This window comes from Lissotriton helveticus, chromosome 11, assembly GCF_964261635.1.
Source record: "Lissotriton helveticus chromosome 11, aLisHel1.1, whole genome shotgun sequence".
In the NCBI taxonomy this organism is placed as follows: domain Eukaryota; kingdom Metazoa; phylum Chordata; class Amphibia; order Caudata; family Salamandridae; genus Lissotriton; species Lissotriton helveticus.
The window spans coordinates 712,792,670-712,818,567 of NC_136072.1; the positions used below are offsets into that span (position 1 = coordinate 712,792,670).

The window sequence follows — 25,898 nt, forward strand, 5'->3', positions numbered from 1 at the left end:
TCCTCCGTGAAAGTCAATCCAGCCGAGACAACATGTTCCCACCGGGCGGCCTCAAACCGCGCCGAGGTCAAGTTGACACCTTTTTGGCGCTGTCGCCCTCTATCTGCTTGCCAACATTCTGCGGCCTGTTACATGCAAATCGGAGTCAACAGTTACATTGTCAGAGGCCGCATTGTGTGTGGCTTTACCATAAACGACCTGGCACGCAGAAAGTGTAAATGTTATGTCAGTATCAGGCGCCGTTTAATCTTGATCGATAGGTTGGCAGCGAGCAGTGATGCAACTGACAAACGCAGAACGATGCCAGCCATTTCTAGTAATGGTCGAGGAGGGCTCTGCTTCCTCAAGGCTGATTGCGGCTCCGTGCCCGAGTGGCATATAAGAAAAAGTGCAATTTAGTTTTTCTGTTTGCCAACCAAGTACAAATTTATCACAGCGACTGCGTGCATTGTCCCTGTCTTTGTTGCGATTAATGCTTTAACACTTGCGGATTAGCGGATTATTAAAACACATAAAGGCTTTTTTGTACCTGTTCACGCTGTGAAAATCATTTGCTGGCACAAATTTGTGTTTGTGGAAGCAGGACGGAAAATATACCAGTCATGTAATCGGATATTGGTAGGAAATGTGGATACATGTAAATGGGGGGGGGGGTGAACATCCTAGGGATTGCCAAGTAGTATCCTACTTTTTTGTCATCAAAGTGGTTTGTGAGTGGTAGTTGGGGGCAGAGAACTGTCAATTATTGAGAAACAGCGCAGGTGGCATAAAATAGCCTTTCACGTTTCTAAACAGGGTCGCGCTGGCCTATAGGGCAATCTGGCAGTGCAGAACGTCTGGTCTGATAGGTCAGTGTGTGGGCCAGTTTTTTTGGCTGTTTGTGAGAGTGTTTTATGATTTGGTTGGGCTGGTTTTTTATCTTCGGCACAAACACATGCAGTTGACGAGGCTCATTTCTTGCTAAACACATATAAACCTTGTCTTTACAAGTTCAAAACTGCCCTGATTTTCAAATGTGGAGCACTTTTTTAGATACCTGATTCGATAATGGGGGCCACTGTTATTTTGGTGCCTGGGCCTATTATCTGCCCTTGTCCGACACTGTCCTATTTTGATAGCAATGGCAATTTTTAACAGGTCAAGTTTGTGCCTTTTAAAAAAAGAGTGCTATGTTGCATGTCATTAAAGCTACAGTGACTTTAGAAGCAACAGGCCAGCTACTCAACCCTCTGTCTGTAGACGATGAGTAGCAGTTTTCTTGAGATTTTGCAAGAGAGAGTATTATACATTATTACACCTGTCTATTACAAGAGAAAAGGCCAGGAGGTTTATGTTTGATTATTTGCCACTGTTTGTTGAGGACCCTATAGGCAGGGTTTGCGGAGTGTGTCCAATGACGACCAACCGTAAAGAAACTGCAGACGATGCATGGTGATATACGAAAAAGAAAGACTGCAAACCTATCAGTGCAAAAACAACATTGGAGCAGGAGCAAACCTGCGTGCAAGGCGAATCCAGTGGCGTGTCTGATACTGGTTTATACTATACAAGTGTAGTGGTGGGTGAAGAGCACTTCCATTCCTTGTTTGTTGCAAGCAAGAGCATTTTAAACAGAAAACAGAAAAGGGGAGAGGAGTTGGCCTAAGGGCTAGGGCGGTCGACCTTGCACCTGGGGAACCATGTTCGAGTCTCGGCAATGACCCTGAACATCCTGTGATGCTGAGCAAATCACTTAATCGCCCTATGCCTAACAAAAAAAAATTCATGTGTTCTCATGTAACCAACTATTGCTATGTAAAGCCATTGATACATGATACCTTCGGGTCAAGTTCGTGCTATATAAAACTCGGTTAAAAAAAAACCCCCTTCAGACTAGATAAAGACAGGATGGTCCATAGGAACAATGGCTGTTGAGTTATTTATTGAACGGAAATAAAAATGAGACATGATTGAATAGACATTAACACTACAATCCCAAAACACAATGTATGATTGCATAGGCTTAGTCGTAACAAAGGACATATGGGTTGCGTAGGTTATATCAAGGAGTGGTTGCCTGACATCAAGGAGTGGTTGCCTGACTTGTTGGCCCTCAAACCTGAAAAGGTTGGCTAAGAGGATAGATTCAACTTGGGAAGGGCAGGAGGTCAAGGAGTTGGCTAAGGAGGCCATTCTAGATGGAGCCCAAGAGGGTTTACAACCTTCAAGCACAATTGGAAGCAGGAGGGTTTGGAGGGTTTTGATACAGACAAAAGAATATTGCGAGTAAAGTGGTTGTGAATTGGTGAAAGGTTTTGAGAGAGCCAAGGAGGGGTGCTGGCATGTGGAACCAGCGTCCAGAGTTTGCCCAGTGCCCTGAGTATGGCGACGGCCTGCCAGCTTGATGTATTTAGGGAGATATAGATATTTTTTGGGTAGGCTAATTAGTGATTTCATAGCAAATTCCTTATTTAAGCCTATGGAGCTGTTACAGTATTTCTTCATAAATGTTTCAAAATTGTAATCTGGAATTTGCAGTTTAGAAATGGTATTTTTAATAGGGTGCCATTCAAGCTCAGCATAAAATTGCAAGATGCAAGATCCACTCGTCTCGCTCCCTTTCCCTTCATTTTCCCTCATGTTTTTGTTACTTTGTCATTTTTACGCCTGAGCAAAGAATCACAGGGATTACTAGATAATATATTGTTTACTATAGATGGGAGAAGTGTGTGAAGAATTGTTTTTTATTGTCTGCCTATGTCTTTTATTTTATTGTTACCCTTCTACGCCAAATGTAACCTTTCCACAGACACACCTAAAGATCATTCAGTTAATTCCATTTATAATAAGCAGTTAAGCAACTAACTTAAATAACATATATGCACAAAAAAACTTCCACCGCTTCCTTTTCCTTTCACTCTCTGATTTATCACAAACCTTTCTGTCTGCTATAGGCTCCCAAACATGCTTTCCAATCTCTTCTCTCTTTTCTATGCAACTCATCCAACTAAAAGGCACACATGTCTACCACTTCCACTAACATCTCACAAATTTCCTTCACTAATCCCGTTCAAATCATCTATCGCTTTTCGAAACACTAAAGCAAATGCAGGAGATCTCAAGAGCACACAATTAATACAACCAATGATAAAAGGAAAAAGAAGTACGTGTTAATTTACCTATTTACCTCTAACCATGGGTCGCTGAGTAGCATGCTACTCGCCTCATAGCACTTCAGTGCCATATCTGGGGTAGTAAGGACTATAAAATACAATTTACAATTACCAGAAGTGCATAATTTCTTGATTTACATTGAGCTATTGCTAGTAATTCATGTATTCAAGTTTTAGAAAAAGTTTTAGAAAAATCAAAGTGCGGAAGCCAGTTTGGGTAACCAAGATGGCGGTTCAAGGTTGAGCTGGTATGGTGGTCCGGCTCCCCGTGTCTATTCAGGTCAATAATGCCGCCCTAACCCTCCCGATTGGAGGTTGAGACCCCCCGACCCTCTCTGCATTCTTCAGCACCAACTTGCCCGGGCCGATCTGGGAGACGGATCTGTGGCAGGTCTGTGGTCTCCTGGTCGTGCTGTTGGTTTGGTGCTGCTGGTGGACTGGCGGATCGGGGCTCCTTGCTGTCGGCCTCTTAGATTGGTTATCATGGCGGATCGGATGGCCCGGATCAAAGGACGCCTGGTCGGCCTAGGCACAGTGTTGGTTGGGGCAGGAGTCACCCTCAGGCATCTTGCTTCTTCCCTCAGCTTCACTCCCGACACTGAAGGCTGGGACAGGCTTTAGGACTGGCTTCACCTGAGGAAGTTTTGAGCCCTCCTATTGGCTCCCATCTAGAAGAAAAGCTGCAATGCTGCATGGCTGCCTCTAAGAGAACACAGAGCGTCGGCTCAGAAGTCAGTGAGGAAACTGGTCTTTGTTTGCCCCTCAAATATTTCTCTTACTTTAAGGGGAAAGAGACTGTCTGCTCGCCACTGCTGCAACTGTGTTACAAGACTTATATCACAACCATTGGCTGTGCAGATCAACTTGGCTCTAGGGCAGTCTCTCTTCTGGATAAATTATTGCATACATTCAGAGGAACCCTTGGTCTGCATACATATAATTTAGAGCCTATTCTGGGTCTGGCATCTTCAACAGGATCATTTCATGCTTGTGCCTGTCAACGGAGGGATACAGAGGGGGTTGATCTATAATGGACACCCTACATACCTCCCATATTCCTAAAGGTGGAATAAAAAGCAGCACTGCCTGGCAAACCGGGTGATGGAAACATGAGCACCCGTAGTGGGTTAAGAGGGAAAAAGGCACCATAGGCCCACCGGCTTCTGCACTAAGCACTCATGAAAGTCTGGATGATCCCCCTGTTGCTAATGCCCAGGATATAGCCTCATTCGAGAAGGCACTCTGCACCACTACCACAATACCCCAGTCACAACATTCAATGGATTAATTCTTGACTGCAGGTCCATCTTCTACCTCGTACACTGTGATAGCTGAGCAAGTCAAGAAAACCGTCCCGGATTCCCCCCCATCCGACACAACAGAATTTATATACGGTAGTAAGTGCTCGATTGCCTCTACGTCAGCATCATTGCCTCAATTGGATCAGCCCAAGCTACAGTCAGATTTTGGAAGCTCTCATGCTGAAGCAGGCCCTGTAATGACCCATCAGAATTCGCTATCTCCATCATCGCTACAATCTTCCCAGATCTCGCAGCCTATGTGTCGTGATAGCATGGAACCCACCCTGACAGGTAATGATGGCCAAGAGGTGTTCTTCTACTCCTTATATTTATCTTATAGCAAACTGGGATGAGATTCTAGAAAAATCTCCTCAATCAATACTGGCCACAAATGTTTGCAGCAATCTCTCTGACTCCTCGATTAAGGTATTCTCGGACTCTGACTGTTCGGTCATTCCATCTCAAAAAAGGAGTAGGAAAAATGTTCTGCCAAGAGGTCAAGAAGAGGACTTGGTGACATCAACTTTTGACCAGGGTGTAATTGATCCAGTCTCTTTGCTGGTGGAGGAAGAACACCTGTTATGGGACCCAGAAGGGACCGAGCTGAAACCTACAAACTGGTCCTACCTTGGGGCTGTACCCCTAACTGAGTCATCTTTACCTGGCGATCAGGACATGGGTAGCAGTACACCTTCTCTTACAGGATGTTAACCTGGGGTTCTAGCGCAGGATGCTCATAACATTGGTGCTATCTATAATCTTCTTCTGCAGCACAGAGAGGACTATCGGAAAGACTCACTGGCTTGAAGGCTGCCCATCTTAAGACCCAAGTTGTTCTCTGTAAGCTGTCTAAAAACATGGACATATTCCAGTCGAGACTAGTAGCGGTTAAAGCCTCCCAGTCAGCTCTTCAACAGGTGGTGGATTCTAAAAGCACTGGTATCTCTCAGCATGAGTCACAGGTTACTGCACTATCGTCTAAGGGGGAGGACCTGGAGAATAGGTCACGTCGGAGTAACCTGCTGGTACTTGGAATCTTAGAAGGTGCGGAATTGGATGAAACTTATGGCTTTATGTTTCGTCTGCTACGAGAGGCGCAACCTATATTAAGTAACTGGGATATGGATTGTATGATCCAGTGTGCACATCGTTTTCCATTCAGACCTCCTGGTAAGCATTCTTAGTACCCCCAGGCTATTTTAATCTATGTTGGGAAGTTTATCCTTCGACAAGAGATCATCCAAGCTGCAAATTCTAAGCTTCCAGTTAGCATATGGCACCAAGGGGCATATTATCAAGGGGGTTTATCTCCGCTTTTTTGGCTTTAAAAGCCAAGAAAGCGGAGATAAAATGATCTGCCTATTACCTAGCTGTCGCTAACACCAGTTAGCGACAGCTAGTAGGAGATAGCGACCATCTTGGGCCCCACTTTGCATGTCAGTGAAATGTATCACTAGTGGCATGCAAAGTGGGTGTGCCAAGATGTTAGCGACTGGAAACAGTCGCTAACATCGCTATCTCCTATTACCAACTTTTGGACATATTCGCGCTAAGCACGAATATCTCCAGAAGCTAACACCTGCCCCTGAGCAGTTCTTAGCCATGTTATCCAATGGTAGGTGGATAACATGGCTATGAGCATTAGCTCGGTAATGCATGAATATCGCTGACTTTTCAGTGATATTCATGCATTTCGGCCGATTTTTATCGCTTAGGAGATAAACCTTGATAATAGCAAGGTTCCTAAGCGATAAAAATCGCCGCAGCTCGGCGATAAAAATATTGCCGCTAAGCCAACATAGCGATAATTATCGCTAGTTGTTGGTAATATCCCCCCAAGTTTTTTTGTTTGTTCAGATTTTCGCCATAAAACTGTGGTCAGACACTGACAGCTTCTGGAGCATATCCCAGCACTTCAGAAGCTGGGGGCTTTTGTCTCCCTTATGGAGCCCACAACCTTGCGGATTAGAAAGGATGACCAGACTCTCTAATGGTATGATGGTCAAAAAGTTCAGGAGCTGATAGCCAGGTGGCAATCAGGGGGTTGACGTTATCTAAATTACTGATCTCTGTTGTGATGGGGTAAAAGAAGTCTGTGAGCCTTTAGTGTTGGATGTTTGTAAGTTTGGGGTGTGCTACAAGCACAGCCATTAGTTGGGGGGATGGTTCTTCTGGGGGTCTAGATGGGATAAAACCTTATTACACTTTTGAGTTGGTGTGAAAGGTCTCGCCCTTATATTCCTTTTTCTCTTATTCTCTTGTATTTTCCCCTCTTTCTTTACATATTGACACATATTTCTCCATTATTTTTCTCATCTTAATTTAACTGACATAGTTTACTTCTGGCTTTTTCTTCTTCCTCCAGGTTTTTTTCAGGATGTTTTTTTTTTGTGGGGTTAGGAGGTTTCTCTCTCCTTTTCATAGACGTTGGTGCTGGCGGATGTATGACGTTACAACGCATGCTTTTACCACGCATGCTGTTACAACGCAAGTATTACAACACAAACCATTACAACGCATTACACTTGGGGGTGCTGGATAGTGAATAGTTTAATTTACTATTCCTACTCCAGTCCCCGTGGACACTAGGAAAGGTGTTGGATAGTAAATGAAACTATTCCTTATCCTAGAGCGCCCCCCAGTGTAATGCGTTGTAATGGTTTTCGTTGTAATACTTGCGTTGTAACATCACTGTGTGGTAAAAGTTGCGTCGTAAAGGATGTTCCCCCTTGCAGAGGGCTGGGCACCTTTGCGACTTAGCAATGGATCCCGATAATACAGATACCTCAGTACAAGGTGTTTTTGCCCTTGTCTTTATAGGGCACAGTTATCAGGGTGGGCAGGTTTGAACCTTTGGGAACATGGGTTGGGTTCAAGGGAGTTGTCTGGGTAGTGGGTTGAAGGAGAGGGACCATGTTTTTTTTAAACTGAGCACTGTTTGTACTATGTATGAAAATGTGACCCGAGCAATTCTGAGCATCGTAAAATAAAAATGGTTATCTCTTAATGGCAGTATATTTATAGACATTGCTTATCTCAATATGCATGGTGGAGGGGTAGCTACTGAACCTTATCATCCTCTGCTTGCAGGAGACACACCTGTCTCAAACGGAGAGGGTACTGTTAAGTGAGCTTGGTTAACAGGTTTTCTCAATTTCTTGTTTTAAATGTGGTCAGAGGGGCGTTGCACTCCTGTCACGGGCTGGTACCTGGGGAGTCTTACAACAAAAGACTGCTGAGGGGGGGGGGAGGTGATGGCTGGTGGTGACTATCCAAAAGGATAGGGACCGCTTCACTATATGTGTAGTGTATGGACCAAACACAGATGAATCGAAGGTCTTGGACTTTATTTTGTCTGAATTGCATCCCTGGACTCTACCTTATATTGTATGTGGGGACTTTAATGTGATGTTGGGTCCTATTAGGGATCCAACATCTCAGTGTACATCCCAATCTATATCTCTAGATATGTTTTACAACGACCCGGGCCACTGGGGGAAGAGCCGGCTTTGCGGTGCCGTACATCTGTTAATTTCCTCATATGCGCGGGTTGATCTCTGGCGCTTCAGCGCCCTAAAAAACAGGATTTACATTTTATTTAGCTCTTAATACAGCCTTGTCAAGGCTATATATGTTTCTGGTTAGTGATACCCTTGTTTCCTCTTCTAAGATGGTACTTGACCCTGGGTTTTATTGGATCAAAATTCATTATTTATCCAAACTGGTGAGCCCACCCAGATACCAGGCTGCCAGTGCTAGACATTTGATCGTAGACTGCTTCTGGAACCTAGTTTTGTTAGTATAATGTACCCACTTAATAGAGTTTCTAGAATTGTATATTAGTGCAGAACCGCTTTTGGTGGTCTGGGATGCCCTTAAGGCATCGTGTCGTGGACAGAACCTCCAATTTGCCTCACATCAATGGAGATTCTTACTTGCGGAGGAGACAGTGGCCCAACGGACTCTGTGCTTGTTAGGACAAAGTATCACGTCAAATGACAGGCCACTGGCTGACCAGCTTTTGGAACAATCCACTATTCTTAGAACCTCCCTTGAAACAAATCTGGGATAGGGTGGTTAAAAAAGGCAGGGCACAGAAGATGGCTTGCTTTGAAAATAGTGAAGAAATGGGGCGAATTCTCTCTTTTAAGGTTAGAGACAGAACTGGTTATGGTATTATCCTGCAGATCAGGATTGTGAATGGTGTTTTCATTACTGAACCAGCCGCTATCTGTAAGGTCTTTCATCAATTCTATCAGAAACTTTATGGCAAGGACTGTTCTACTTCCACTAAGGAGATTTCTCAATATATCAGCCAACATTTTGACCTAAAAGTGACTGTTGGCCAGAAGTCTAAATTAGAGGCACCCGTTCATCTTTCCGAAGTTAAAAATGCCATTGATTCCCTTGCCAGTGAGAAGGCTTCTGACACTGATCAGATAACCGTTAGAGCTTTATTCCATCTTTTTTCAGATCTTATTCTTAACTCCGGTGTAAAGGGATCTGTATAACTCTTTTGAGTCTTTTGATCGGGTCCCTGAGTTGTAGAGAGAGACAAATATAATTATTTTCCCAAAAAATGGGAAAGTTGCATGGAGAGCATGGGACCCACGTCTGGGCATACCTGTCTCACTCTGGGTGACAATTGCAAAATGAACAATTGATGGACTGGGGTGAATGTATGTCATTGTTCTGCATTCAGTCCATCAATTGTTCTTTTTGCATTTGTCACCTGAGTGGGACGGGTATGCCCAGAAGTGGGTGCCGTGCTCTCCATGCCACTGGAGTCAAGCAATCCTTGTTGATGAGGGGTGAGACCCCAAAACCGGTCCTAGGATGCTTGTTTCCAGTCCAGGGAGAACCTGACCTGGCAGTTTGGGCTGGAAGGTTCCCATTGGGTGCAGGTTCAAGACTGATTTGCATATGGCTGGGTTCAAACTTGAATGGAATGGGGAGCACCTGGTAGCAGTGGTAAAGTGCCTAGAGTCCTAAAGCCAGCAAAAACAAATCCAGTACAATAGGAGGTCAGCAGGCAATAAAGTCATGGAAATCTATGTCAAGGATACCAGGTATATATATATTTTGAGAGCCACCATAGTAGCAATAGGGACCTATTATGCTTTTACTGTCTGGACCATGTACCTAACAACTTTCGCAGAGGTGATCGATTACTCAGATTACGCAGATTAGAATCCCGCTACATCATAGATATGCAAACTAAAATTCCTCAGGGATCTAATAGTGGTGAGTATCTAGCTGTGCACCTTTGACTCTACTCTCACATGAATACTTGTAACATCTATATACGATTGTGAATATAGTACATTTCATGATATAACTGCAACATATGTGAATACCTGGTATGAGCTTTATTAGAACACGTATTTCTAATTTGGTCACAAATAGACCTAAACCTCTTTAATTTGAATCATTGTGTAAATAGTTGCTCCTTAGAAATAAGTTTCTTATCTCCCAATTGGAGAGTTGTGTCCCCATTCGTGGAGTCTAGTTTTGAATTTCAAGCTTTATGATTTGTGAAGTTTATATAAATGTATATTTTTAATTCAATGGTAGAAAGTCAAGTATGATGAGGTCTAACATGCTTATTCAGGCAACATGCCCATTCAGGGCTATATTTTGGTACATTAAGATTCTTAATTGATTACCATTAGTCAATGCAAAAAAGCAGCCAGAATTTCAGTATAGCTTGGGCCCATACAGGGCATTATTTTGTGTGTATAGTTTTGTGTAAATATGCAAATATGTACATAGATGCACTCCTATAAAAGGAAAATAAAGTTACACTTACCTTATAGCATTACCAATATTTGTACGTTCCAAGATGGCCTAAATGAACTTGAAATCCATCAGGCCAGTCCTTTGTTCATTTCAGTTGTACCTCTGTTTGAACATCCATTGAATTACTTTGACATTTGATTTAAATATTGCTGTCTCGGGCTGCTGTGTAAAATTGACAAAGGCAGTCGCCAAAACGTGTCTTTTGTGTTGAAGCAAGCCAAATAAACTTTTGGTTCAAGAGTTTCTCGAGCGTGCTGTACTGATGTACTTGGGGGCTGGGAGATATATATATATATATATATATCGGTATGCTGCTGTATCTATGCCGCTGAAACAGGCACGTTGTTCCTCTTGTGCATTTCACCAGTTTGGAAGGGCAGTGACCCTATGGATTTTTAATTTTGGAGGAAAAGATACAGCAGCGCCAGTGACTACAACTTGGAACTACGGAAACCACAATGCTTGGCAGAGGCACGCCCAGATGGGCGGTCACAGAAACAATTAAACAGCCGAAAAAGCTGAGTGCAATGCTGCTTCATTTCCCCAGTACCAAGCCGGTGAGCAAGGGGAAAGGTCCCCGAAACGCGTATGGCTTAGGGTGCTAATTTTCCACTGCCAAGGCTTTACTTAAGTGTGCTGCTGCCGGCTGGAATAAAGAAGGCTGAATTGAACGTTGGGTGTGGTTTTCTCTCTTGTGGAGCAAGTTCTATTGGCATATATAAATATATATATTCCAAAACAGTTTCGCCGGTCTCCCAGCCACTCAGTAGCGGCGGGCTTGAGTGGAGGGGCGATCCTCCCAATATGTTATGGCGCAAGCCTTTTGGGTCCAGAAAAGAAGCAAACTTGAGCCCAGTTTCATGGTGCGTGTGATTTTTATTTTCAACAAAATCATCCAAACACCCGACGCGTTTCGGTGCATCCGCACCTTGGTCACGGGTACATCGGTTTAATACGTCATTACATTTAAAGTGTAAAAAGGGTAAAAAGTAAGGTAGGACTACCAGTCCCAACACACACGAATGTTTATGAACATAGCTGACATCTTTGAGTGGTAAAATTTATAAGTATCAATACATTCATCTGTAGTGGATTTTAGAATCAGTGTGGTCAAGTCATATTCCATCATTTTGTCTAATCAGCGTCATGCATGATATTTGTATAATTCCATTTCATGTTTGTATAATAATGTATCGTTGTATCATTGATACAAATGAACAGATACTCTCAGATATAGTCGTACAATTCTGCCCCTGTGGGCTAACTGATACCTTTGAACTACAACATTGCCGGAACTTGTCACAATTCTGCCCAAGTGGGCTTATACTCATTGAGACAGCTACACAATATATCTAATGATGTCATGGCATGACCCCATAAGAAAATGTCATTTAACGCTATAGATTTACACACTATTCGTTCTGATACATTACTCCGTGCAAAATTCATTACACCAATACGTTCTGTTATTCTCTATAGGCAGCTGTTGTTTGCTCATCCATGTTGTGTGCAGACTATTCGTCTCCTACAAAAGTAAAAAATGTGAAATCACTATGATATATATACAAGTTAAAAAAACAGACAGAAGCTTCAAGTCAATTACAGAATTCTTATGCGTTAATTGTGCTGTATGGGTGTGCCAGAACCAAAATAAAGCCTAGATGTACTGACATCTCCTCATCTTTGTTCAGCCCTAGAGGTTGGACTGTATCATATTTAATTATTAATCTTGATTCCAGCTGGCGTAAGTCTCACACCCTGTTGCCCCCTCTTTCTGAGATGGGAATCCGAGCCAAGGCACACTCAGGTTCATTACAGCTTACTCAGACCAATCGTGACAGTTGAGGAGGAGTCTTAAAAAATATTGGCATGTGCTTAATTTAGACCCAATTTTGAAGGAAGTAGTTGGCAATCAATCTAAAATTACTTTAAAAAAATGCCCGGCTCTGAAAGATTTGTTGTGCAGGAATACTTTAAAAACTAAGGGGGTCATTAGGATGGCGGGCGGACTTTGTCCGCCCGCCACCGTAACGGAGAACGGGACCGCCCGACATAAGAACAGGGGTCCCGTAGGGGGAATTAGGATGTGCCCACCACAGTAGCGGGCACATCCTACATGTTTATCATTGTGGCGGGAGGTGCACTCAGCACCGCCCGCCACAATGATAAACATTTGTGAACGCATTTGCATATGCAAAGCGGCAGGCACCGCGCGGTGCCTGCCGCCTTACATATGCAAATGTGGGGGAGTACCATAGGTACCCCCCATGTCCCCCTCCACCTCTTCCATCACCTGAGGGCCCCGCAGGGGGCCCCCGCAGCAATCGCCGCCTGCCTTTCCGTGGCGGCATTGCCGCCGCGGAAAGGCCCCTACATTATGCCATTGTAATATGGCTGGCGGTGTCCATAGGACCGCGGCGGTGATAGATTAATAAGTTGGACACCACCACCTTATTAATCTATCACCGCCGTGGTCGCGACCGCGGCGGTAAAGCGGCGGACGGTCTTTCCGTCCACCGCTGTCCCCTCTGCCATCCTAATCTGGCGGGGGGGGGGAATCAGGACATGGATGTCGGGCGGATTGCCACCGCCAGCCTGGCGGAGGCAATCCGCCTGACATCATAATGACCCCCTTTGATTGATCCAAAAGCAATAAAAGGTTTCTTTACATGCAGAGCATGCAAAGCCTGCAAGAACAGTGTTAACAAGAAAGAATTGCTCTTGTCAAATACCCAAAAAGGTTAAAAATATCAGTAGGGATCTCTTACACCCACAACCCCCAAACAATGAGAAGGAAGAACCACTCAGGTTCATTACAGCATACTCAGACCAATCCTGGCAGTTGAAGAGGAGTCTTAAAAAATATTGGCATGTGCTTAATTTAGACCCAATTTTGAAGGAAGTAGTTAGCAATCAACCTATAATTACTTTTAAAAAATGCCCGGCTTTGAAAGATTTGTTGGGCAGGAATACTTTAAAAACTAAGATTGATCCAAAAGCAATAAAAGGTTTCTTTACATGCAGAGCATGCAAAGCCTGCAAGAACAGTGTTAACAAGAAATAATTGCTCTTGTCAAACACCCAAAAACCATTTATGATACAGAAGCATTTAACATGTAAATCGGACTTCTGTGTCTATGAACTTTGTTGCCCATGTCCACTTGTATATATTGGGAGCACAATACACCAGGTAAAAAAACGAGTCCTGGAACACACTAGGGCAATTGTGAATGAAGATAAAAATTACCCTATAGCCAAGCATTTTAAAGATTTCCACCAGAAAAATGTGAATTTACTACAATTTTGTGCCTTGAATCGGATTTCCATCTCAGAAAGAGGGGGCAACAGGGTGAGAGACTTACGCCAGCTGGAATCAAGATTAATAATTAAATATGATACAGTCCAACCTCTAGGGCTGAACAAAGATGAGGAGATGTCAGTACATCTAGGCAAAATTTTGGTTCTGGCACACCCATACAGCACAATTAACGCATAAGAATTCTGTAATTGACTTGAAGCTTCTGTCTGGTTTTTTAACTTGTATATATATCATAGTGATTTCACATTTTTTACTTTTGTAGGAGACGAATAGTCTGCACACAACATGGATGAGCAAACAACAGCTGCCTATAGAGAATTACAGAACGTATTGCTGTAATGAATTGTGCACGGAGTAATGTATCAGAACGGATAGTGTGTAAATCTATAGCGTTAAATGACATTTTCTTATGGGATCATGCCATGACATCATTAGATATATTGTGCAGCTGTCTCAATGAGTATAAGCCCACTTGGGCGGAATTGTGACAAGTTCAGGCAATGTTGTAGTTCAAAGGTATCAGTTAGCCCACAGGGGCAGAATTGTATGACTATATCTGAGAGTATCTGTTCATTTGTATAAAATGATACAACGATACATTATTATACAAACATGACATGGAATTATACAAATATCATGCATGACGCTGATTAGACAAAATGATGGAATATGACTTGACCACACTGATTCTAAAATCCACTACAGATGAATGTATTGATACTTATAAATGTTACCACTCAAAGATGTCAGCTATGTTCATAAACATTCGTGTGTGTTGGGACTGGTAGTCCTACCTTACTTTTTACACTTTGAACACTTTAAATGTAATGACGAATTAAACCGATGTACCCGTGACCAAGGTGCGGCTGCACCGAAACGCGTCGGGTGTTTGGATGATTTTGTTGTAAATAAAAATCACACGCACCACGAAACTGGGCTTGAGTTTGCTTCTTTTCTGGACCCGAAAGACTTGCACCATAACATAAATATATATATATATATATATCCAGCAAAAAGAGTTACCCCGACAGAAGAGACACACCAAGGTAAGTATAGCTTGAGGAATTTTGATGGAATCTGCCGCATTGTTAGGATGAGACACCTCGCAGCATACATCTTGAAAGCCTGATGCTTTTCGTGCTCCTGCACTTTGTCAAAGGCTTGATGCTGATGGATTAGCACAGCCATGAGTGCATCTACTTTAATTAAAGATCTCCAGCCTCATTGGGTGTGGCCGCTCGCCCGGCCTCCTAGACTCTGTAGTGCCACTTAATATGTGTCCAAACAAATTGGAGGTACCCCTGTAATCTGTGGCAGGGAGGGGGGTATAGCAATAGGACAAAGTTGGAATCCCTGGCTTTGTGTGATCACTATCACCAATAACCGAGAGTTTTCTTAGTGGGCCAGGTCTAGTTTCAGACAAACAATAGTATATGTTTTTCGCATATTGGACTAATTATTTCACTTTAGGCAAGATCTAAAAATAAACAGTTGAACCCATAAATTTTTCTACACAGACGAAAATATCAATCAAACAATTTTTTAAGTGATAAAAAAAGATCTTAAATTTTATTATTACACTCCCAAATTGGGTTACAATCTAAAAGGTTATACCACACATATAAAAACCATAATGAAATTCATAAGTCAAAGTTAAAACAGTAGTCGACGCAGCGTTTCGGTGCTTTTTTTCTTTGTGACACCTTCTTCAGGACTTTTAAAAACAATTGACTCCAATAGCTCTACAAATAAAATAAAGATATTTCAGTTTCATTTCTGTGCACAAAAATCAACCTACTTGCCTAGTCTCAAATATCAGTTCATTATGTAGATATAATCTACTTGGCCACATTCATCAGAATTAGAACTATTACTTTATCTTCAAGAACACCAAATTACAAATATCTTGTGAATGCCCTGTGTAAAATTGTGCTTATATAAAGACTCAATAACAGAGTATTCCATTACGCTTCATGGTACATATATAAGGACCCAATATATGGCTTATTCACTCTACCTGTTTTATGTAAGCGATTGGTTGCAAAAAGAATTGCTTTCCACGAAGTTTCAGCATATATTGTTAGTAGCCCAGGCACCTCAGGTTTCCTTGAGCTCTGTAATTAGTCAATATAGAACCAAGGTTCAGTAATGGTATTCTGAATATAATTTCTAGTGCTACTAATGACCGGATCTACATTAGTATCCTGTTACCTTTCTTTTGGAACAATGTGCTCTTCTGGTTACACGGAGGAGCCACCGTAGAATGATGATAAAAAGGAGCTTTTTTGATTTATGAGCCTGGAATATGCAAAGAATATTTGTTAAGTAAAATAACCAGTCTAAGTGGTTGTTATTCTACTCAGTGCATGATGCAATATACTAACCTTTTTTGTAGATAAAGGTTACTTCATTGGCAGAGCTTAACTTCTGCTCGTTTGGTCTATAAAGGTTTCTTCACGTTTTGTTATGGAAGCCACTCTGTACCGGAGATAAAAGGACCATATCTGGTTTTAATTTTCTAACTTTTTAAGCATGAGGATATAAACATACTCATTTGTTTTGTTAACATTGCACGGGTGCGCAGATGATTGTTCAATAAATAAAACCACTATCCCGAATTATCATTGTTAATGCGTGTGCACATTAACAATCATCTGCGCACCCGTGCAATGTTAACAAAACAAATGAGTATGTTTATATCCTCATGCTTAAAAAGTTAGAAAATTAAAACCAGATATGGTCCTTTTATCTCCGGTACAGAGTGGCTTCCATAACAAAACGTGAAGAAACCTTTATAGACCAAACGAGCAGAAGTTAAGCTCTGCCAATGAAGTAACCTTTATCTACAAAAAAGGTTAGTATATTGCATCATGCACTGAGTAGAATAACAACCACTTAGACTGGTTATTTTACTTAACAAATATTCTTTGCATATTCCAGGCTCATAAATCAAAAAAGCTCCTTTTTATCATCATTCTACGGTGGCTCCTCCGTGTAACCAGAAGAGCACATTGTTCCAAAAGAAAGGTAACAGGATACTAATGTAGATCCGGTCATTAGTAGCACTAGAAATTATATTCAGAATACCATTACTGAACCTTGGTTCTATATTGACTAATTACAGAGCTCAAGGAAACCTGAGGTGCCTGGGCTACTAACAATATATGCTGAAACTTCGTGGAAAGCAATTCTTTTTGCAACCAATCGCTTACATAAAACAGGTAGAGTGAATAAGCCATATATTGGGTCCTTATATATGTACCATGAAGCGTAATGGAATACTCTGTTATTGAGTCTTTATATAAGCACAATTTTACACAGGGCATTCACAAGATATTTGTAATTTGGTGTTCTTGAAGATAAAGTAATAGTTCTAATTCTGATGAATGTGGCCAAGTAGATTATATCTACATAATGAACTGATATTTGAGACTAGGCAAGTAGGTTGATTTTTGTGCACAGAAATGAAACTGAAATATCTTGATTTTATTTGTAGAGCTATTGGAGTCAATTGTTTTTAAAAGTCCTGAAGAAGGTGTCACAAAGAAAAAAAGCACCGAAACGCTGCGTCGACTACTGTTTTAACTTTGACTTATGAATTTCATTATGGTTTTTATATGTGTGGTATAACCTTTTAGATTGTAACCCAATTTGGGAGTGTAATAATAAAATTTAAGATCTTTTTTTATCACTTAAAAAATTGTTTGATTGATATTTTCGTCTGTGTAGAAAAATTTATGGGTTCAACTGTTTATTTTTAGATCTTGCCTAAAGTGAAATAATTAGTCCAATATGCGAAAAACATATACTATTGTTTGTCTGAAACTGGTGCCACTTAATATTACTCTCTATATATTTATCCTCCTGCTGTACTCTCAGTCAGCACACAGCATGCCATGGACACAAGTCCTTTGCAACGTGGTAGTTTTATTTTTCTCTTGGCAACTCTATGCGTTTCAGGGTCAGACACCCCTTGATGCTGATGGATTAGCACAGCCACGAGTGCATCTACTTTAATTAAAGATCTCCATCCCCAGTGGGCGTGGCCACTCGCACGGCCTCCAGGACTCTGTAGTGCCACTTAATATTACTCCTGTGAGCTGGTGTGCAATCCTCATTTCGCAATTAAAAAGTCCCCCAGTGGGTTGATGTGCTGTGTAAATCCCAAAATGCCAGCACCTTACTGCCACCATTGTCCAGCATCTGTCTCACAATGTGCCCGCCGATTGGCATCACCGGGTCCGCTTTGTGCAGCGAGGCTCTCCCGCGGCTGGTTAGCCGTTTAATATCCAACAAAAAGAGTAACCCCGTCAGAAGAGCCACACCCAGGTAAGTATAGCTTGAGGAATTTTAATGGAAGCTGCCGCGTTGTTAGGATAAGACACCTCACAGCATACATCCTGAAAGCCTGACGCGTTTCGTGCTCCTACACTTTATCAAAGTCTGGATGCTGATGGATTAGCACAGCCATGAGTGCATCTACTTTAATTAAAGATCTCCAGCCTCAGTGGGTGTGGCCACTCGCCCAGCCTCCTAGACTCTGTAGTGCCACTTAATATTACTCTATATATATTTATCCTCCTGCTGTACTCTCAGTCAGCACACAGCATGCCATGGACACAAGTCCTTTGCAATGTGGTAGTTTTATTTTTCTCTTGGCAACTCTATGCGTTTCAGGGTCGGACACCCCTTAATTACACGGCCTCTGGCCCTGAAACACATAGAGCTGCCAACAGAAGTATAGAACTACCACTTTGCAAAGGACTTGTGTTCAAGGTGTGCTGTGTGCTGATTGAGAGTACAGCAGGAGGATAAATAATTAGGGATTCGCCATTCCGCCGTGAAACGCCGTCGCTGGAGGCTCGGATAAGGCAAATGCGCTTTGCTGTGGAGATATATATATATATATATATATATATATATATTTTACGCAGTGGCAGTCGCAAATGGGTAGATATAGTTAGGTCTGCTTTTCCATAGATAGAGAGCTTTTTGGCTTGCTAATAACTGTTGGCGAATCTTCACAAAACTTTCCAAAAAAAGCTCCTTCTCGGATCATTTCAGGGTGAAAAGTCAAATGGAGTCCAGGAGAAAATGGGGGTCCCAAAACCCAAATTCCCTATACATTTTCCATAGACTTTTTTAGATGCACTATCACAAAAACTGCTGAATGAAATTACATCAAATTTGGCAGGAACACAGATCTTGGGCCGGAAAGTGTTCTCTTTTTGATTTGGTGTAAATCAGTTCAGTATTTTTACAGATATTAAGTGTGAAAAATATATTTATATCTGGACAGTTGTATTTGAGGGACTCTTGTGACAGTCCCTTAAATCCAGTTTTAAAAAATTGAGTCTTCTGATTGGCCCAGAGAACTTTCATCCCCTTGCACTTTCATTAACTGCCAGCAACATGACAAAAATATTATTGGCAGCCATTACATGAATCAGCGACTTAGTGTCTTGTCTTTAAATGAAAAAAATATAAAGAAAATAAAGGGATAGGGTAGCAATAAAGCGATACAAAAGGGGATGATGGACGGGTAGGAATACTCTGCTCCCCATGCCTTGTTGGGGATCTCGTCCAATCCACTCAGCAGAAGCAGTTTTTCTTGGGGGGTGCACCGCTCAGACGAGGAGATGTGTCAGTTCTGCTCAGGGATGCATCGCTCAGCAGAGATGATGCAGTGGTTGTGCTGGCAAACACTTTAGGCCGACTTCCAAGGCTCCAGGACAGGGGTGGCACCACTTGTCTGGGTAGACTTACAGATGGCAGAGTCCAGGAGCAGGGATTGGAATCCTGTTATGTCCCTGAGGCTTCAGATCAGGAGGCCAGCCAACTAGCCCTTGGAGTTATCCTGGGTTCTGGGTTCAAGAGATACAGGTCCAGTCCTTCTCACCCAGGCAATGAGGCAACAGCCATCAGATCAGCACAACAAAGCAGGGGTCCAGCAGAGTGGCAGTCCATCCGCAGCACAGCAGTCTTTCTTTCTGGAGAGTATTCACAGGTTAAGAAGTGAATGAAGTGGGGGTGTCTGAGGTCCAGTACATATACCCAGTTGTGCCTTTGAAGTGGAGGAGACTTTAAATACATGCCTTCGAAGAACACAGATGTCCTCCCTTCCTTCCCTGTGTCCACACTCACTACAGGGGGTATTCAGACCTTTGCGTGTGGACAGAACACAGCCCATTCAGGTGCAAGGAGCCTTAGTATATCGCCCGCCGGGATCCAGTGTGGGCTTCTCTCTTGCCCTTCTGGAACTCTTAGCTCCACATTTTAAAGCAAAGGAAGATTTCATCCTTCTTGGTGATTTTAATATTCACGTCAATATTTCTGCACACCCAGAAACTATCTCTCTGCTTTCTGATTTATCCTCCCTTGGTTTAGATCTTCAGAATAGCGGATCCACTCATATAGGAGGTCATCTCCGAGATTTGCTCTTCACTAACTGCTCTAAAGTGCGTTGTCTACCCACTGTTCAAATAAACTGGTCTGACCACTTTATCGTGAATTTTATCTATCTGGGCTGGATAAGCTTTCTCAAAAGAACACCCTCCCACCTGTCTGGCGCCGACAGTGGCACAAAGTCATGGTAGAGGAATTGCAAAGGGTGTGGAAGCAGCCTATCCCATCAGAGATGGACAGTGTGGAGTCCGCACTGGCCAAATTGAACAATACGCTTATAGAAGCAATTGATAAAATAGCCCCCCTGAAGCTACACAAACAATACCCTGCTTCCAAACAGGAAGCATGGTATACTGAGGCACTCAGAATAGAGAAGCAGAGATGTAGGAAGATAGAAAAAAAATGGAGGAAAACGCGAACAGAGGGAAACAAGAAAGCACATCATGAGGCTCAGATTAACTATTATAAAAATATTAAACTTGCACGGAGGAACAGCCTCTCTCAACAAATTGCAGAAGCGGGTAATTGTTCCAAGGAATTATTTGAAATTCTTCAGGAGTTTGTAAAACCAACTGCATGCGAAAGCCTGGATGATTTTTCTCAAACATTATGTGATGAAATCTCTCTGTTCTTTGAAAATAAAATCAATTCGATCTACGAAAAAATTATGAGGGCCTCTAGTCAAAAGAGTAACATTCCTTCCTTTCCCACTCTGCCTACATGGAGAGATATTTCACTTATGGCATTTCCAGCAGTCAGTGACTTAGATCTCTCCTCCCTCATGAGCCATATAAAATCAGGGTCTCCAGATGACTTTCTATCGGCCAAAATAATTGCCTCCCTGCGAACTCTGCTTGGACCTCATATCCAAGCAGTGATTAACCATTCTCTCAGGGAAGGATTGGTACCCACAGTGTGGAAAAAAGCAGTGGTGAACCCTATCCGAAAGAATGCGGCTCTTCCATGGACAGATCTTTCGAACCTCCGACCCATTTCCCTCCTGCCTTACCTTAGCAAAATGACCGAGAGACATGTTAACACTCATTTGTCCAAGTACATCGAGGCAGCGGAGGGCCTATATTTTTCTCAATCTGGGTTTAGGCCCAATCACAGCACGGAATCTGCCCTCCTCTTAGTGACCGATAACATCAGGATGTCACTGGATGGAGGGGGCTCCATGATTCTGGTGCTGTTAGATTTATCCGCTGCCTTCGATACGGTGTCCCATGAGATACTTCTCGGTCGTTTGAGGGAGATGAGCATAGGAGGCATGGCTCTGTCCTGGTTAGAAAGCTTCCTTTCGGATAGACTACAAGGTGTCAGATTGGGCTCCCATCATTCCATCTTAAGGGAGCTCACCAAGGGAGTGCCACAGGGCTCATGCCTAAGCCCTACACTCTTTAACGTGTATGTGGCCCCCATGGCAGACATTGTAAGAGTGGCTGGTTGAGTGCGTTACTACAAATGTGAACACATCCTTGTGACTGGGCACACCATAAGGTTCATCGTGAGATACGACGGACTCCTTTGAAGTTTTAGGGTTGGTTTATTTAAAGTTCAATTGTTTCATCATAAATTCATCAGTTCATTTGATTCATATTTACGCATGTGATTAAGTAGATTTCACACTGTCATATTCCAAGTGGAACATATAGAACAAGGTGCTCCAATGCATTTCGGGCTGAAAAAAGCCCTTTTTCAAGGAGCTCTAAAAACATAAAGATACGCTCATTTTAGAATGTAGATTTATCTCATGAAAAAACATAATGAAAGAAAACATTGCTTTGAATTGCCAATTACAAAAACATATTAACCAGAATCACATGAGACCGTGGACATGTGTGTCTTATAAACATTGCTTTAAGTGGTCTGTGTGTTACCCATTGAAAAAACATATTAACCGGAATCGCATAAATCTGTACCACTATCACACCCCACCCGACCCCATGGGTTATAAGGCACACATTTCCACAGATTTATGCGATTCCGGTTAATATGTTTTTTCAATGGGTAACACACAGACCACTTAAAGCAATGTTTATAAGACACACATGTCCACGGTCTCATGTGATTCTGGTTAATATGTTTTTGTAATTGGCAATTCAAAGCAATGTTTTCTTTCATTATGTTTTTTCATGAGATAGATCTACATTCTAAAATGAGCGTATCTTTATGTTTTCAGAGCTCCTTGAAAAAGGGCTTTTTTCAGCCCGAAATGCATTGGAGCACCTTGTTCTACATGTTCCACTTGGAATATGACAGTGTGAAATCTACTTAATCACATGCGTAAATATGAATCAAATGAACTGATGAATTTATGATGAAACAATTGAACTTTAAATAAACCAACCCTAAAACTTCAAAGGAGTCCGTCGTATCTCACGATGAACCTTATGGTGTGCCCAGTCACAAGGATGTGTTCACATTTGTAGTAACGCACTCAACCAGCCACCATTGTCCAGCGTATCGGGACGGTTACGCCACTTGTTGGAGCACCCTTAACATCCATCACAATCTCACTCTAACCAACCTGAACCTTGAACAAGCTTACGCAGTGCGCCTTACCTGAACTTCCAGTTCTCATAGACATTGTAAGAGCTCATGGGTTCACCCCTGTGTCATATGCTGACGACACTCAGCTTTTGTTCCCCTTTCAAACCCTAACGCCCGCAATACAACAATCCTTTGCGGACGGAATGAGGGCAATATCGGACTGGATGGCCATAAATTGCCTCCAGTGTAATGTAGGCAAGACAGAGGTCATGCTGTTCGGGGAGGCCACACTTCTGTGGTCACCTGAATGGTGGCCCCTGGATTTGGGACCAGCACCAAGTCCCAAACAGACCGTAAAAAATCTCGGTGTGCGGCTAGACAAGACACTTTTGCTTAAAGAACACACAAATCAAGTAGCAATATCCTGTTTCTGGGTCATTGGATTGCTACGACGTGTCTTTCCGTTCCTTTCAGACACCTACAGGAAAACACTTGTCCAGGCCTTGGTAATCAGTAGACTGGACTACTGTAACGGCCTGTTTATTTCGGCCAATGAGGAACAACTACAGAGACTACAGGTGGTCCAGAATACCGCAGCAAGACTAGTTCTCAGTGCTCAGCCAAGGACTGCCTCACGCCCTCTCTTGGACAAACTTCACTGGTTGCCAATTAGGCAGCATATAAAATTTAAAATCTGCTGCACAATACACAAAAGTCTGTTTGGCAATGGCCCTAAATACTTAAAAGAAAAATTCATTCCCTATAAACCTGCTCGCACCCTGCGCTCTAGCAGTCAGCAACAGCTCCAGGTTCCTAGGATTAAAAAAGCTAGGCAGGGAGGGCGTGCCCTCTCCTACAAAGGCCCCATTCTATGGAACTCATTACCCCCAATCCTTAAAAATATCACCAATTTTCAGTCTTTTAGGAAGTCCTTAAAACCTTTTTTATTTACTGCATACTAGGATACCATCACTTGAGTTCCCTCACAGCTCATGACGAGGTTTTAGCTCTTTTTGGTAAAGCGTAAGCGCGGAGATACCCCTTCGGGGGACGAATCCTGCGCTATATAGGAATATAAATAAATAAATAAATAAAGTGAGGCTGTGTCCAGCTACTCCCTTTCATCCTAGCAGAAATGGCTAATTGAGACAAAACTAAGCTTCCACTGGGCGTGGCTGCATAGGAGGAATACACAAAGCCCCACTGCCAACTACCCCCAGTCATGTGATCAGAGACAAGCTGCAGGCACCAAATGGCTAAAGCAAGAAAAGGCCAACTTTCTAAAAGTGTAATTTTTAGAACTGTAAATTTAAATCCAACGTCACCATAAATTAGGATTCCAAAGAAACCAAACCAGGATCAGTTATATCTTCCCATTTTGAAAATTACACATATAAGATGTAATAAGGCCATCCCAATGTTATCGTATGGGAGATATAGGCCTGGCAGAAGTGAAAAACAAATGTAATCATTTTTCACTAACAGGACATGTAAAGCTTAAAGGTACATGTCCTGCCTTTTAAGTACATTGCACCCTGCCCTCTGGGTTGTCCAGAGCCTACTCTAGGGATTATATATATTTATAAAAAGGGAAGGGTTAGGCCCGGCAAAAGTTTTATTTTGTCAGGTTGAAATGGAACTGTAAACTGCACACACAGTCTGTGCAATGGCAGGCCAGTGACATGGTTAAAGGGCTACTTAAGTAGGTAGCACAATCAGTACTGCAAACTCACCAGTAGCGTAGATTTTAAAGGCCCTGGTCACATGTAGCTCACTGTACTGGGTACTTACAAGTAAATTAAATATGCCAATTGTGTATGAACTAATATTACCATGTTTATAGGAGAGAGCACATGCACTTTATCACTGGTTAGCAGTAGTAAAGTGCTCAGAGTTCTACGGCCAACAAAACGAAGTAAGAAAAAGTAGAGGAGGAAGGCATAAAGTTTGGGTTGACCTTGCGAAAAGGGTAATTTTGCATCAACTAAAAATGCTGGATTTCAGTGGTTTGCTAGTTTAAAATGGTATGTTTTAACTAACATGTTCATCTAACTATAACATCCCTTTAACCTTTGTGTATTTCAGTGAACACACATATATATGACTGTTGTCTTGTGATCCTTCATCCTCTAATCTATCTATCTATCTATCTATCTATCTATCTATCTATCTATCTATCTATCTATCTATCTATCTATCTATCTATCTATCTATCTATCTATCTATCTATCTATCTATCTATCTATCTATCTATCTATCTATCTATCTATCTATCTATCTATCTATCTATCTATCTATCTATATATCTATCTATCTATCTATCTATCTATCTATCTATCTATCTATCTATCTATCTATCTATCTACCTACCTACCTACCTACCTACCATATGACTGTTGTCTTGTGATCCTTCATCCTCTAATCAATCTATCTATCTATCTATCTATCTATCTATCTATCTATCTATCTATCTATCTATCTATCTATCTATCTATCTATCTATCTATCTATCTATCTGTCTGTCTGTCTGTCTGTCTGTCTGTCTGTCTGTCTGTCTGTCTGTCTGTCTGTCTGTCTGTCTGTCTGTCTGTCTGTCTGTCTGTCTGTCTGTCTGTCTGTCTGTCTGTCTGTCTGTCTATCTATCTATCTATCTATCTATCTATCTATCTATCTATCTATCTATCTATCTATCTATCTATCTATCTATATATCTATCTATCTATCTACATAGATCCCACACTCTTGTAAGAAGCATATATGTATATATAGTCACCAACAATACCAAAGGTTAAAGTAACATTAAAGTTAAGTGAAATGTTCACTAACAACATAATATTTTAAACAAAAAAAACACATACATTTACCAAATATAGTTTTCTGAAGTAACTACAACTCCTGCTCTACGGTAACTCTAGCTTATTACCTCACCATGCACAGTTTTCTCATCAATAATTTAATTACAAATTTTGCAGTGATTTTAGCAATTATGTCATAGAATTTGTAATGAGTAATGTAATATTAGGGGTAATTAGCTGTGCATGGTGAGGGTGCAAGTTATAGTTACCTTAGGATACAAGTTATAGTTACTTGAGCTAACTATAACTGGGGAATTTCAGTGTTTTTGTATGTTTAAAATGGCATTTTCACCTAACTATAACATCACTTTAACTTTTGATTTCTTCAGTGAGTTTCAAGTTTTTTTAATGTAGTTAAGTAATATTTTATTACCATACATAAAGCCAACCCCTCACCATGCATGGCCTTCAAGAATGTGGGCACCGGAGGATTGGCTGCAGGGCTTATCTCATCACCTACACCAGCAGCCAACCCCACATCACGCATGGCCTTTGGCTCTGCGAGACTTGTGGTTGGTTGCAGGGCCTGGCCTGTGACCATGCTGCAACCAACCACTGCAAGCAGCCAACCCCA

At 42.0% G+C, this 25,898-nt stretch overlaps 2 long non-coding RNA genes across 2 annotated transcripts; one reads left to right on the plus strand and one right to left on the minus strand.

The window, feature by feature from the left end:
- Nucleotides 1-15,143: 15,143 nt before the first annotated feature.
- Nucleotides 15,144-15,848, minus strand: LOC144791289 (uncharacterized). The gene is made up of 3 exons (XR_013602349.1): nt 15,783-15,848; nt 15,589-15,685; nt 15,144-15,313 (listed from the first exon to the last, which is right to left on the minus strand). It is a non-coding gene; the product is annotated as an uncharacterized LOC144791289 (long non-coding RNA).
- A 684-nt stretch (nt 15,849-16,532) lies between these two features.
- Nucleotides 16,533-17,237, plus strand: LOC144791290 (uncharacterized). The gene is made up of 3 exons (XR_013602350.1): nt 16,533-16,598; nt 16,696-16,792; nt 17,068-17,237. It is a non-coding gene; the product is annotated as an uncharacterized LOC144791290 (long non-coding RNA).
- Nucleotides 17,238-25,898: the final 8,661 nt, after the last annotated feature.